We start from the raw sequence: 14,661 nt of genomic DNA, 5'->3' as shown, positions 1-14,661 counted from the left end.
AATTAGTCGTTAAATTCCTTTTAAAATAGGTCGGTTAATAAAATTATAAATATTTTATAAAATATTATTAATATATATAATTATTCGTATTTTTAAAAAGCTTTTTTAATACGCGTATTACGCCTAATTTCGATTATTTCGTTTAGTTAGTTTTTTATAAAAGCGGTTAAAGCTATATTTTATACTTTTTATTTTTTTAAATTAATAAACCGTATAGGTATTTTAATTTTAAGGTATTTTGCTTTAATAAAAATTAAAAATCGCGATTCCTTAGCGTTTTTAAAAATTAAAAATAGTAATTTTTTAACGTCCTAAAAATTTTTATCCCTAAATAAATTAATAACTATATTTTTTAAAAACCTTAATCCTAATATTAAATTATTAAATATTTAACGTTATACTATATGCTTTTAATTATTTTTTATCGAAATATTACTCCTTTATAAAGCATCCCCGCGATCCTTTTTTTTATAAATACCGGTTTTTTTATATAATTTAAACATAGCTATTAAAAATAAAAGGCCCTAATCTTTTTGCCCTAGCTTAAAAAAATTTTATATTTTTAAAAAGATATTTAGGTAAATATTTAGTATTTAAATATTAAAAAGGCCATTTTTAGCGTTATTTTTAAGCTATTCCGCGATTTATTAAGCTATATCTATATATTCGGAAATAGCATTAAATATAAATTTACCCCTTAAATTAGGCAATATAAAATATAATTATAAAGCGTCTTAAAAGTTAAATTATAAAATAATATCGTTTTTAAAAAATATCGGTTTAAGCTCCTTAATTTCGTTAATAATAAAACGGAATTTTTTTTTAACAATTTATTTTTTTTGTTCCTTTTAAAGGCTTTTATAAAATACTTTTTTATTAAATTTAACGTTCCTTATAACTATAACCTAATTTAGGCTTAAAATCCAAATACAAAAAAATTAATTAAAATAATATTTAACCAAATATCTAAAATAAGCTTTTAAATAAATTTTATAATATTTTAAATTAATATTTTTTTTATTTTTTTTTAAAGCGTAAACTATATATTTATATATATAAATTAAATTCTAATCCGGTTTTAAATTAATAATAATTCCTCGTATAATCTTTAAAATATATTATCGGAAATATTATTCGAATTATTTATTTAGCATTTCGTTTAATAATCGGTAATTTTTAAAAGCGTTTAATAATATATTATATAGGTATATTACGGCTTTTAATATTTTTAGCTAAAGCGTAAAAAAGAGATTCGCAAATATTAATATTATTAGGATTTTTTTTTTAAAGCTTTCGAATAGCTTTTTTAGCTTTTCCGTTTAATTTAAATATATAAAAAGCTAATAACTAAATAATAATTCCTTTTTTTTTAGCTTAGCGCTTGTAATAGCTGGTCCCGCGCGCTGGTAAAAATGCCGTTTTATTATCGTAAAAGATTATATAGACGAAAAGGTGGTATTATCGTTTTACCGATATAACAAAATTAATAATTATTAGGGTAAATTCGTTTTTTCCTTTAGATTTTAATAGGAAAACGAAATATTTTTATAATTATTTTTTTTAATAATTAGCGTATAAATACTTTTATTAAAAGCTTTATCGTAAAATATAAAATCTAGGGATATCCGCTAAAATAGTCGTTTTATTTAATATTTTTTAGTTTTTTTTAAAATTATTTAAATAGCTTTAAAGCGTATATAAATTTTATAATTAAGTTATTTTATTCTATTAATTTAGATATTTTTTACGCTTTTAGCAAACCGCTTAAAAGCTTTAGCCCTAAGGTGTTTTAACCGAAAATGCTAAAATAATTCTTCGTTAAATTTAGGCTAAATATATGCCCTAAATCGTTATATTTTTCGTTAATTAATAAAATAAAATGCTAAAATATAGGGGTAGCTTACGCTTATTTTAATAAGGAAATTAAAAAAATAAAAAAATATAGGCTTATATTTAAAAAAAATTAAATAAAATTTTCGCTAAAGCTTATAAAATATAATGCTATATTTTAATATTCCGTATCTAATAATAGCATTATATCCGCAAAATTATACTCTTTTTTTACTTAATCTAAATTTAAAAATAATATTATAATAGAAAATTAAAAAATAAGCAATATTATTAAATACGAAATTTGCTTTAATACTTATAAAATTATTAATATAATTTTTAATAATATAAATATCCTAACCTTAAATAAAAAAAAAATAAAGTGCTAGCCTAAATTTAATTTTCGTTTTTTACAAATTTAATAAAATCTGGTAATAAAAATTTAAAATTATTTATTATATAAATAGCGTTATAATTATTAAAAAGCGTAAAATCGGATAATAGGTATTTGCTAAAAATAATAATATAAATACTAATAATATTATTAAAACTTATAATAATAAAATTAATAATTATAGCGACTAAAAAAAGGCAAAAATTTAGCTAAAATATAGGAAATATATTTAGGAGCTTTTTAGAAATAAAAAAAAAAATCGAGTTAAAAAGAAGCGATAAAAAGGGATTCCTATGCTTTTTTATAAAAAAAAAATAAGTTAATAATTATAGCGCTAATAAAGCTAGGGTACGAAAACCCGCTTTTAGGGTTCCTTTTATTAAGGTTATTTAATATCCAGCCGATAACCTTAAATTAACCTTTTATCCTTTTATATTTTTTTATTATATACGAAAGCGGATTTCGTTTACCTCCGCTTTAAATAATATTTTAATTTTTCTTTTTATTAAGCCTATAAAGGCGTATTTTAAAAATAAATATATCTCCGGGCCTTACCGGTAGTTTTTTTATCTTTTTTTTTTTGCAAAAATAAAAAAATTCCTAGGCTAAAACGTTAAAACTCGAAATCGTTAATCCCGTATTCCTTAATATTCCGTTTCCGTAAAATTCTAGGCCTGGGCCTAAAATTATAAAAATTTTTAGCTTATTAACTAATAAAATAATTTTATCGAATTAATTAAAAAGCGTTTTTTCCAAAGCATTAAAAATTAAAAATAATTCGTTTTTAAAATTATTAATACGCTCTATTTATTTCTTTCCCTAGCTAGGTATAATTTTAATATTTATAACGCGTAAAAAATTTTTAACGGCAAAGGCTTTATAAATTTTAAAAACCTAATACGTTCGGGTTTTTATTCGCTTAATTTTTTATTCGAAAAACCACTTTTAAAGGTTTTAGGCTTTAATTATAATAGCAAAATAAAGCTTATATTATAATTTTACGCGTTTTATATAATTAATTTTATTTAATTCGTAAAAGGCTTTAAGCTATTTAACGTAATACCTAAAAATATACTCCTTTACTTTTTCCGCTTTAACCTTAATAATTTATAAAAAGCCAAGGTTTATTATTTTATCGATTTATTTTTTTAAATAATATATTTTATTAATTTAAGCAAAAATAATATTAAATAAGATTTACTTAATAGAAACTTTTTTATTATATGCTTTTCGGAGCGTAAAACCTATAGGTACGGGCTTTTTTTTCGGAGCTTTTCCCTTTTTAGTTTTTTCCTATTTTATAATAATTGCTAAATATTCTTTTTTAAATTATTTTTAAAAGTTTTTAGTATATTTTTCGATTATTAAAAAGGAAAAGCTTTTTCTAGGGAAAAAAAGCATAAAATCTAAATTTATAAAATGCTAAATTTTAAAATAATTTGCTAAATGTTTATATTTAAAAAACCAATTAGGCCAGTTATATTTTTTATTAAGCTTAATATTAGCTTTAAATTTTTTAAATTTTTTAAATTTAAATATTTTTAAATATATAATAATAAAAAAATAAATTAAGCTTAAAAGCTAATATTATATGCTTTTTTAAAATATAATAATAAAATGCGGAATATAAAATATAATAGTTTTATAAATAAACCGGGCTTATAACTATAATATAATTAAAAAAATATATAAAATAGGTTTAAAAAAGTTATAATATTAAAATAAGCTAAAAGCGTTAAAAGGTATAGGTATAATTATAAAGTATATTATATTTATTTAAATTCTAATTAAAAAGGGAGTTTATAGTCCTATTTATATATTTATTTATTAAAAAGATTTATTAATTTCCCTAAAGCGTACGGACCTTATCCGTAAGCTTTTTGCTTTTGATAGGGACATCTATATGCTCCTTGTATCTAATATCTTAAGGACCCTTAAGGTCTAACTAACTGCCACAAGGGCTATAATAAAAATCGTTTTTTAATCGATATTATCGATTTTAGCCTTAACGCTTAAAAGCTTTAAAATATATCCTTTAAAAATAAATATAAACTCGTTTAACGAATTATAATTTTCGAATTTTATAATATAAAATTCGAAATATAATTATTAACGTAATACGGGTCCGGTACCTTAATAAACTAATTATAAAATCGATAAAGCTTTATATAGATTTATTTTATCGAATATTAAATTTAACGGTTTTATTATTAAATTTTAACGAATTAAAAGTAATATTTAGGCTTTTTAAATATCGGTTATACCGTTATATATATCGGTAATTTTAAAAAACCGATCGATTTTTAGCAATTTAAAATATAATTATAACGTAAATTTTTACGTATTCTAATTTCTGGATCCGGAAAATTTTTATTTTTCCGGTATTTAGCATCCGGTAATAATACGGATAGAATTATCTATTTTGCCGAATTTTTGCCGTTATAACGGTATAATTATCGTTAAAAAACGGTAAAAGAATCGTTAAAAAAATAAAAAATAAAAAAAATTAATTCTTTTATTTTATCGATAAAATATATAAAGGGATTTAAATGCTATAATATAATATAGCAAATGCTATAAAGTGCTATAATAAATCGGCTATTATAATAAGGACTAATTATATAATATAGTTAAAGGAGCATATAAAATAGGTTTAAAAAAATTATAATATTAAAATAAGCTAAAAGCGTTAAAAGGTATAAATATAATTATAAAATATATTATATCTATTTAAATTCTAATTAAAAAAGGAGCATATAATCTTATTTATATATTTATTTATTAAAAAGATTTATTAACTTCCCTAAAGCGTACAAACCTTATCCGTAAACTCCTTGCTTTTAATAAGGATATCTATATGCTCCTTATATCTAATATTTTAAAAACCTTTAAAATCTAACTAATTATTATATACCCCCTAAGTTTTTAAAACGTTTTTTAAAAGCTTAATAAAAATATATTAATTAAATAGCCTTTTAAAATTTTTGTTTTTAAATTGGATTAAGCATAAAAATAAAGATCCTAAGCTTTTTTAAATATTTATCCCATATCCTCCCTAAGGTTTACCTTATTTTTGCCGTTTTTATTTTAAAAATTAAACTTAATTATTAAATTACCGGTTAATAATAGGTTTTTTTAGCGATAATTACCTTTGCCTATTATATATAAACCCGGATTAAAAAAGCTTTTTTTATATTTTTATCCTTTATCTAAATATTTTTTTTATAAAAATTCCTTTATTTATAAATTTTCTCCTAAAAATAACCTTCCTATATACTATTTATTTAAAGATTTTTATTTTTCCCTTTTTTTTTTATTAATATTTATTTTTAGCATTTAATAATTAAATTTGGATAAATTCTAGATTTTTTTTTTATTTAATTATATTTACCCTTAATTTTCTACGCTTCCTAAACTTCTCTAATATAGGCTTACTTAATTAAAGTTTTTTTTTCCTTTTTATTACGTTTACACCTTTTTAAATTAGTGCTTTAAGCTTTCCTTTTTTTTTTATAATAATTAAAAATTTAATAATAGCTATATTCGATAAGGTATAATAACTAATTTTATTAATTCCTTTATTATTAAGCCTTTAATAATTATTTTAGGTGCGCTTTTATTAGTTTATATTTATTTAGCGTTTTTGCCCAAATTAAAAAATAATAATTTATTTAATCGGATTAATTATCCTATTTATAAATAGCCTATTTCCTACTGCTTCCTAAATTTTTATTTTTTTTTATTTTTTTTTTAGGTTAAATTTCCTTAAGCTTTTTTAATTTATTTTTATTTATTACTCCTTTAAAAAATAATTATACGTTTTTATTTTTTTACTATATTATTTATTATTATATTTCGCTTTCTTTTTAAATCTCCTAAAAAAACTCGCGCTTAAAGCTATATACGCCGCCCGTTTTCGTTTAATAGCTTTAAAGCTTAATAAAACCGAATAATAGCTAAGCTTTTTCGTCGTAATAAAAAAAAAAACGCATTTATAAAGCTAAACGCTAACGTGCTTTTTAGTAATAACGGTAAATTTCGACTTTTTTAGCGTTTATTTTTATGCTTTTTTTAATTCCTAATATTTATCCGTTTTAATTTTTATAATATTATGCTTAATAATCCCGATTTTCCTTATCCTTTAATTAAATCGCGTTTTTTTACTTAAAATAGTTTAAGCGCTAATAAAGCTTTTAGGTCTAATTTTTTTGCTTTTCCTAATCGAAAAGTTTTTAAAACTTCGGTTCCGATTTAGCTCCTAGCTATTTTTAATAATTACGTTCGCATTTCCTTTAATAATTATACCCTTTTTATTCGTATTTTTCGCGATTAATCGTTTAAAATAATTAATTTTACCAAAAATCGTAAACAATTTATTGCTTTTTTTACCTATTTTAATAATAAAAAAAGTATTCCTATATTTATTCCTTTTGCTTATAGCTTTTATTACCCGTTAGCAAAAATTAAAAAAAATAATTTTAAGCCTTCCGCTTATCGCTTTAAACGTATTATTTATATTTAACGTAAAAAATTAAAATATTTAGCTAATACCTTTAAGCGTATTATAAAAATTTCGGGAATATATAATAATATTTTTTATATTCGTTATATTAAGGCTATTATTATTAATCGCATATATAAAAATATACCGGCTAATAGCAAATATTTTTAAATTTTAAAAAATCGCTATTATTATTATAATAAAAATCGCGATAATTATAAACTTATATAAATTTTTTTTAATTTATATTTCGCTTTTTATACTTTTTAAAATATAAAAATTAATATTATAATAGTTATTTTAATATTATTCCTTTTATATAGCGTTATATAAATTATTTTTACGATAAAACTCGCGTAAAACGCAAATACCGTATTATTTTTAAAATTGCTATTAAAATTTATTAGTAATAGGTTTTCGATAAAGCGGTTTTAAGCTTTAATATTACTTTTATTTATATAAATTTTTTTTCCGATAATAAAAATAATTAAATAAAAGGTTTTTATATATAATATTTAAATATAAGGATAAATAAAAAAATTTTTATAATAATATATTAATAAGTATAAATTTAGCATTTATATGCTTTTTACGGGTTAAATTTTGCGGTTTTTCGGTTATTTTCTTATTTACCTAATAAAGATTTATAATATAAGCGTTTTTTACCGGTAATTTTTATTAATTAATTTTTTTATTGCTTTTAATATATTATTTATAATACTAATATAATTTTATAAAAATTTAGGTAAAATATAAAGCGCTTAAATTTTTATTTTAAAAGCGCTTTAATAAGGCTATTTACTAATATTTAGTTTATTTAAAAATAGGTAATTTTAAAAGATCCCTTTATATACTCCTATTTAAGCTATATATTATTAATATCGATATATTTTAATTTAATATTAATTTTTAAGTTATCGTTTATTATAAATTATATTATTTGCTAATTATTATAAAAAATATTCTAATTTTATTTAAAATTAAGTTTTAAATCCCGATAAAGCCGTTCGTATATTAGAATTTTTTTAACGGTCTTCGATAAAGCGTTTAGCTTTACTTTTATTATATTAATAAATATAATGCTTTATTTAAAAGCTTTTTATATTATTAAACCGCTAAAAAATATAATAATATATCTTTATAAGCTTTTTTTTAATTTTTAATCGTCGGCGAATAAGGCATTTTTTATTATTAGGATCTAGGTTTTTATATATTTTTTATACCTAATATTAAAAAATTTAATATTCTAAAAATATTTAATAATTTATAGCTTAATTTTAAAATACGTTAGCCCTAAATTAATAAAAAAATAAAAAAGCTAAGCTATAATAAATATAATATTTAATTTAATTATAATAATAATATATAATATTAAATTAATTATTTTTTAAAAATTTTTAATCTCGCTTTTAATAGCGATATTTAGGTATTTTTTTAAAAAGGCTAAGCTTATAAATATAGCTAATATATTTAATTAATTATTTACCCCGAATTTAGCTGCGATTTTTTTTATATAAGCATTATATAATAATATAACGGTTTTTATACTCCGGTCTTTAAATACCCGAATATTAAAAAACTATAAAACGTTTTTTTTTAATTTAAGCTTATATTTCTTTTTAATATTTTTTATAAACGTTTAGGCTATTTTTTTATAATTTTTATAATAAAAAGTAAAAATATTATCGATATAAAATATTAGAAATATTATATAATCGGGGTTAAAAAATAAATATAATTTTTTAATAAAAATATCGAATCCTAATTATACTAATATATTATTAAGCTTTTTATATTATAATAATAATAAATCTTTAAGCCTATATAAGGCCTTCCTAAGCTCTAAATATTTATATTTTATATTAAAACCGTTTAATAGCTTATAATATATAGGTTTTAAAATTCCCTTTAAAACGTTAAAAAAAGCTTTAATAATATCGTATTATTTATATTTAAAATTATTTTTAGCAGCTATAGCTATTATAATTTTAAATAATCGGGCGGCTAAAATTAAAACGTAAATGTTTTTTACGCTTTTTTTAAAAATCTCCCTTTATAATAAGCCTTACTTTAAATTTTACTAAATAATTATTTTTATCGAATTTATATATTTATACCTATATTAAAAGTATAAGCTTGCTAAAGCGTTTTTCGCGATTCCTTTTTTTTAAATACTTTTTTATATTAGGGTTTTAAATTTAAAGCTTATTACTTTTTTAAATTAAAGCTTATATAAATAATTTTTTAGGTTTTTTTATCTTTTTAGTTTTTATAATATATCGTTTAGGTATATTTTTTCCTTTTTTAGGTTAAAAGCGATACTTTTAAATATACCGAAATTTTCGTCGTTATTTAAAAGCTTTTTTAAAGCCGATAAAATACCTTTAAATTTTTTTTTTATAATTTAGCATTATAGCTATAATTATAAAATATAAAATTTTATACGCTAAAAGGTTTTTATTTCTAGCTATTAGCATAAATTAATCGTTAAATTTCTTTTAAAATAAATCGGTTAATAAAATTACAAATACTCCGTAAAATATTATTAATATATATAATTATCCGTATTTTTAAAAAAAAATTTTAATACGCGTATTACGCTTAATTTCGATTATTTCGTTTAATTAATTTTTTATAAAAGCGGTTAAAGCTATATTTTATACTTTTTACCCTTTTAAATTAATAAACCGTATAAATATTTTAATTTTAAAATATTTTGCTTTAATAAAAATTAAAAATCGCAATTCCTTAGCGTTTTTAAAAATTAAAAATAATAATTTTTTAGCGTCCTAAAAATTTTTATTCCTAAATAAATTAATAGCTATACCTTTTAAAAACTTTAATTTTAATATTAAATTATTAAATATTTAATATTATATTATATGCTTTTAATTATTTTTTATCGAAATATTGCTTTTTTATAAAATATTCCCGCGATCCTTTTTTTTATAAATGCCGGTTTTTTTATATAATTTAGGCGTAGCTATTAGGGATAAAAGGCCCTAATTTTTTTGCCTTAATTTAGGAGAATTTTATATTTTTAAAAAGATATTTAAATAAATATTTAATATTTAAACATTAAAAAAGCTATTTTTAGCGTCGTTTTTAAGCTATTTCGTAATTTATTAAGCTATATCTATATATTCGGAAATAATATTAAATATAAATTTACCCCCTAAATTAGGCAATATAAAACGTAATTATAAAGCGTTTTAAAAGTTAAATTATAAAATAATATCGCTTTTAAAAAATATTAATTTAAATTCTTTAATTTCGTTAATAATAAAACGGAATTTTTTTTTAATAATTTATCTTTTTTATTCCTTTTAAAGGCTTTTATAAAATATTTTTTATTAAATTTAACGTTTTTTATAACTATAACCTAATTTAGGCTTAAAATTTAAATACGGAAAAATTAATTAAAATAATATCTAATTAAATATTTAAAATAAGCTCTTAAATAAATCTTATAATATTTTAAATTAATATTTTTTTTTCTATTTTTTTTTAAAGCGTAAATTATATATCCGTATATATAAATTAAATTTTAATCCGGTTTTAAATTAATAATAATTCCTCGTATAATTTTTAAGGTATATTATCGGAAATATTATTTAAACCATTTATTTAATATTTTATTTAATAATTGGTAATTTTTAAAAGCGCTTAATAATATATTATATAAATATATTGCGGCTTTTAATACTTTTAGCTAAAGCGTAAAAAAGAGATTCGCAAATATTAATATTATTAAGGTTTTTTTTTAAAGCTTTTAAATAGTTCTTTTAGCTTTTTTATTTAATTTAAATATATAAAAAGCTAATAACTAAATAATAATTCTTTTTTTTAGCTTAGCGTTTATAATAGCTAGTTCCGCGCGCCGGTAAAAATGCCGTTTTATTATCGTAAAAAAATTATATAAATAAAAAGGCGGTATTATCGTTTTACCGATATAACGAAATTAATAATTATTAAAATAAATTTATTTTTTTTTTAAATTTTAACGGGAAAACGAAATATTTTCGTAACTATTTTTCCTTAATAATTAGCGTATAAATACTTTTATTAAAAGCTTTATTGTAAAATATAAGGTTTAGGGATATCCGCTAAAATGGTCGTTTTATTTAATATTTTTTAGTTTTTTTTAAAATTACCTAAATAGCTTTAAAGCGTATATAAATTTTATAGTCAAATTATTTTATTTTATTAATTTAAATATTTTTTGCGCTTTTAGCAAACCGCTTAAAAATTTTAGCCCTAAAATATTTTAACTAAAAATGCTAAAATAATTTTTTGTTAGATTTAGGCTAAATATATACCCTAAATTATTGCATTTTTCGTTAATTAATAAAATAAAATACTAAAATATAAGGGTAGCTTACGCTTATTTTAGCAAAAAAATTAAAAAAATAAAAAAATATAGGCTTATATTTAAAAAAAAATTAAATAAAATTTTCGCTAAAGCTTATAAAATATAATATTATGCTTTAATATTCCGTATTTAATAATAGCATTATATCCGCAAAATTATACTTCTTTTTTATTTAATTTAAATTTAAAAATAATATTATAATAAAAATTTAGAAAATAAATAATATCGTTAAATATAAAATTTATTTTAATGCCTATAAGACTATTAATACAATTTTTAATAATATAAGTACCTTAATTTTAAATAAGAAAAAATAAAATATTAGCTTAAATTTAATCCTCGTTTTTTATAAATTTAATAAAATCTAATAATAAAAATTTAAAATTATTTACTATATAAATAACGCTATAATTATTAAAAAGCGTAAAATCGGATAATAAATGCTTGCTAAAAACGGTAATATAAATATTAATAATATTATTAAAATTTATAATAGCAGGGTTAATAATTATAGCGATTAAAAAAGGGTAAAAATTTAGTTAAAGCATAAAAGGTATATTTAAAAGCTTTTTAGAAATAAAAAAAAAGGATCGAATTAAAAAAAAGCGGTAAAAAAGATTTTTATATTTTTTATAAAAAAAATAGGTTAATAATTATAACGCTAATAAAGCCGGGGTACGAAAACCCGCTTTTAGGGTTCCTATTATTAAAATTACCTAATATTTAGCCGATAGCTTTAAATTAACCTTTTAATCTTTTATATTTTTTTTATTATATACGAAAACGGATTTCGTTTACCTCCGCTTTAAATAATATTTTAATTTTCCTTTCCGTTAAGCCTATAAAGGCGTATTCTAAAAATAAATATATTTCCGGGCTTTATTGGTGGTTTTTTATCCTTTTTTTTATAAAGGCAAAAAAGTTTTTAAATTAAAACGTTAAAGCTCGAAATCGTTAATCCCGTATTTTTTAATATTTTGTTTCCGTAGAATTTTAAGCCTAAGCCTAAAATTGCGAAAATTTTTAGCTTATTAACTAATAAAATAATTTTATCGAATTAATTAAAAAGCGCCTTTTTTAAAATATTAAAAATCGGAAATAATTCGTTTTTAAAATTATTAATACGCTTTATTTATTTCTTTCTTTAGCTAGGTATAATTTTAATATTTATAACGCGTAAAAAATCCTTAACGGCAAAGGCTTTATAAATTTTAGGGACCTAATATATCCGGGCTTTTATTCGCTTAATTTTCTATTTAAAAAACTATTTTTAAAAATTTTAAGCTTTAGTTATAATAGCAAAATAAAGCTTATATTATAATTTTACGCGCTTTATATAATTAATTTTATTTAATTTATAAAAGGCTTTAAGCTATTTAACGCAATATTTAAAAATATATTCCCTTATTTTTTCCGCTTTAACCTTAATAATTTATAAAAAACCGGGGTTTATTATTTTATCGACCTATTTTTTTAAATAATATATTTTATTAATTTAAGCGGAAATAACGTTAAATAAGATTTATTTAGTGGAAATTTCCTTATTATATGCTTTTTAAAACGTAAAACCTATAAATACGGGCTCTTTTTTCGGAGCTTTTCCCTTTTTAGTTTTTTCCTATTTTATAATAGCTGCTAAATATTCCTTTTTAAATTGCTTTTAAAAGTCTTTAGCATATTTTTTGATTATTAAAAGGGAAAAGCCTTTTCCGGGGAAAAAAAAGCGTAAAATCTAAATTTATAAAATGCCAAATTTCAAAATAATTTGCTAAATATTTATATTTAAGGAACCAATTAGGCTAGTTATATTTTTTATTAAGCTTAATATTAGTTTTAAATTTTTTAAATTTAAATATCTTTAAACGTATAATAATAAAAAAATAAATTAAGTTTAAAAGCTAATATTATATATTCTTTTAAAATATAATAATAAAATACGGAATATAAAATATAATAATTTTACGAATAAACCGGGCTTATAATTGTAATATAATTAAAAAAGTATATAAAATAGGTTTAAAAAAATTATAATATTAAAATAAGCTAAAAGCGTTAAAAAATATAGGTATAATTATAAAGTATATTATATTTATTTAAATTTTAATTAAAAAAAAGCATATAATCCTATTTATATATTTATTTATTAAAAAGATTTATTAATTTCCTTAAAGCGTACGGACCTTATCCGTAAGCTTTTTGCTCTTAATAAAAACATCCATATACTCCCTATATCTAGTATCTTAAGGACCCTCAAGGTCTAACTGACTGCCACAAGTTATTAGTAATTTTATAGCCGTTATATAATTATAACGGGTAAAATCACTATAATTAGCCATTTAACTATAATTTTCGATATAATTACGGCTTATATAGGCTTATATATAGGCCTATAAAAAATCGGCTATTATAACGGAATTTTAAAATTTATATTAAATTAATTCGTTTAAAAAAGCGGCTATAATTTTCGATATAAAGTCCGGTTCCTAATATAATCGATATTATACCGGACCGGGCTTATAATTTATTTTAAAATATAATTAGTAAATTATAAATTTAGGCATAAGGAAACGTTTATATAATTCGTAAAATTAGGCCGTAAAAGTAATTATAAGGCTATATAATTAATTTATTAAAGCTTAAAAAAAAATAACTAACTACGGAGGAATAACTACCTTTTATACTTATAAAATCAATTAATAAAAATATTTTAAAATATATTATTAATAAATTAGATTTATAATTAAGTTAATTAGTAATAAAATTAATTTATAATCGAAAAAATTATCAAAATTTATAAATCTCTATAATATAGGTTACCTTATAACTTAAGGCTATTATAGCCAGGTATATTAGCTATATTTAATAGGGCTAGATTTAATAAAACGTTTTATTAAATTTTAATAGGTTTTAATGGCTATAATAGCTATAATAATTAATTATAATAATTTATTAATTATATAGCATTATAAATAATGGTTATAAATAATGCTATATTAACTATAAATTAATATAAGGTAAGTTTTACTGATTTCCTATATATCGTTATTTAATAATATCTCGATAGGTTTTATAGCTGTTATAACGATATAATATGCGTTATAAAGCTAATTTTATGCATTATACGATGCTGTATTAATATCCGTGCAATATTTTTTTTTTCGATTAGCGTAATAAATTTCGCGAATTAATAAAGTATATATTTGCGTTTTTTTTTTAAAAAAATATACGAAATTAACGAATTTGACTTTTATAATTTTTCGGCTAATAAATTACGCGAATTAAGCCTCGGCCTTAACCGTATTAAAAAAAAGCGATAGCGATAACGGTAAAGATAAAAATAAACGCCCCCGTTTCTAAAATTTTTTTACGGCGGCAAATTTTAATAAAAGCGATAATTAGCTATTTAGCTTTATAATTATATATAAAAAAACGAGTTATATAAAATATTAAAAATAAATTTACCGAAAAATCTTATATTTAAAAAAGCTATAGCTAGGCAAAAAAAAAATTAATAATAAAAGGCGATTTATTAAAAAATTTTAAAAAATATATAAAAAAATACTT

The sequence above is a fragment of the Pestalotiopsis fici genome (genome assembly GCF_000516985.1).
Source record: "Pestalotiopsis fici W106-1 unplaced genomic scaffold PFICI_Scf_3, whole genome shotgun sequence".
NCBI classification, from domain to species: Eukaryota; Fungi; Ascomycota; class Sordariomycetes; order Amphisphaeriales; family Sporocadaceae; genus Pestalotiopsis; species Pestalotiopsis fici.
The sequence above is the reverse complement of the archived record's forward strand: the minus strand, read 5'-3'. Positions refer to the sequence as shown.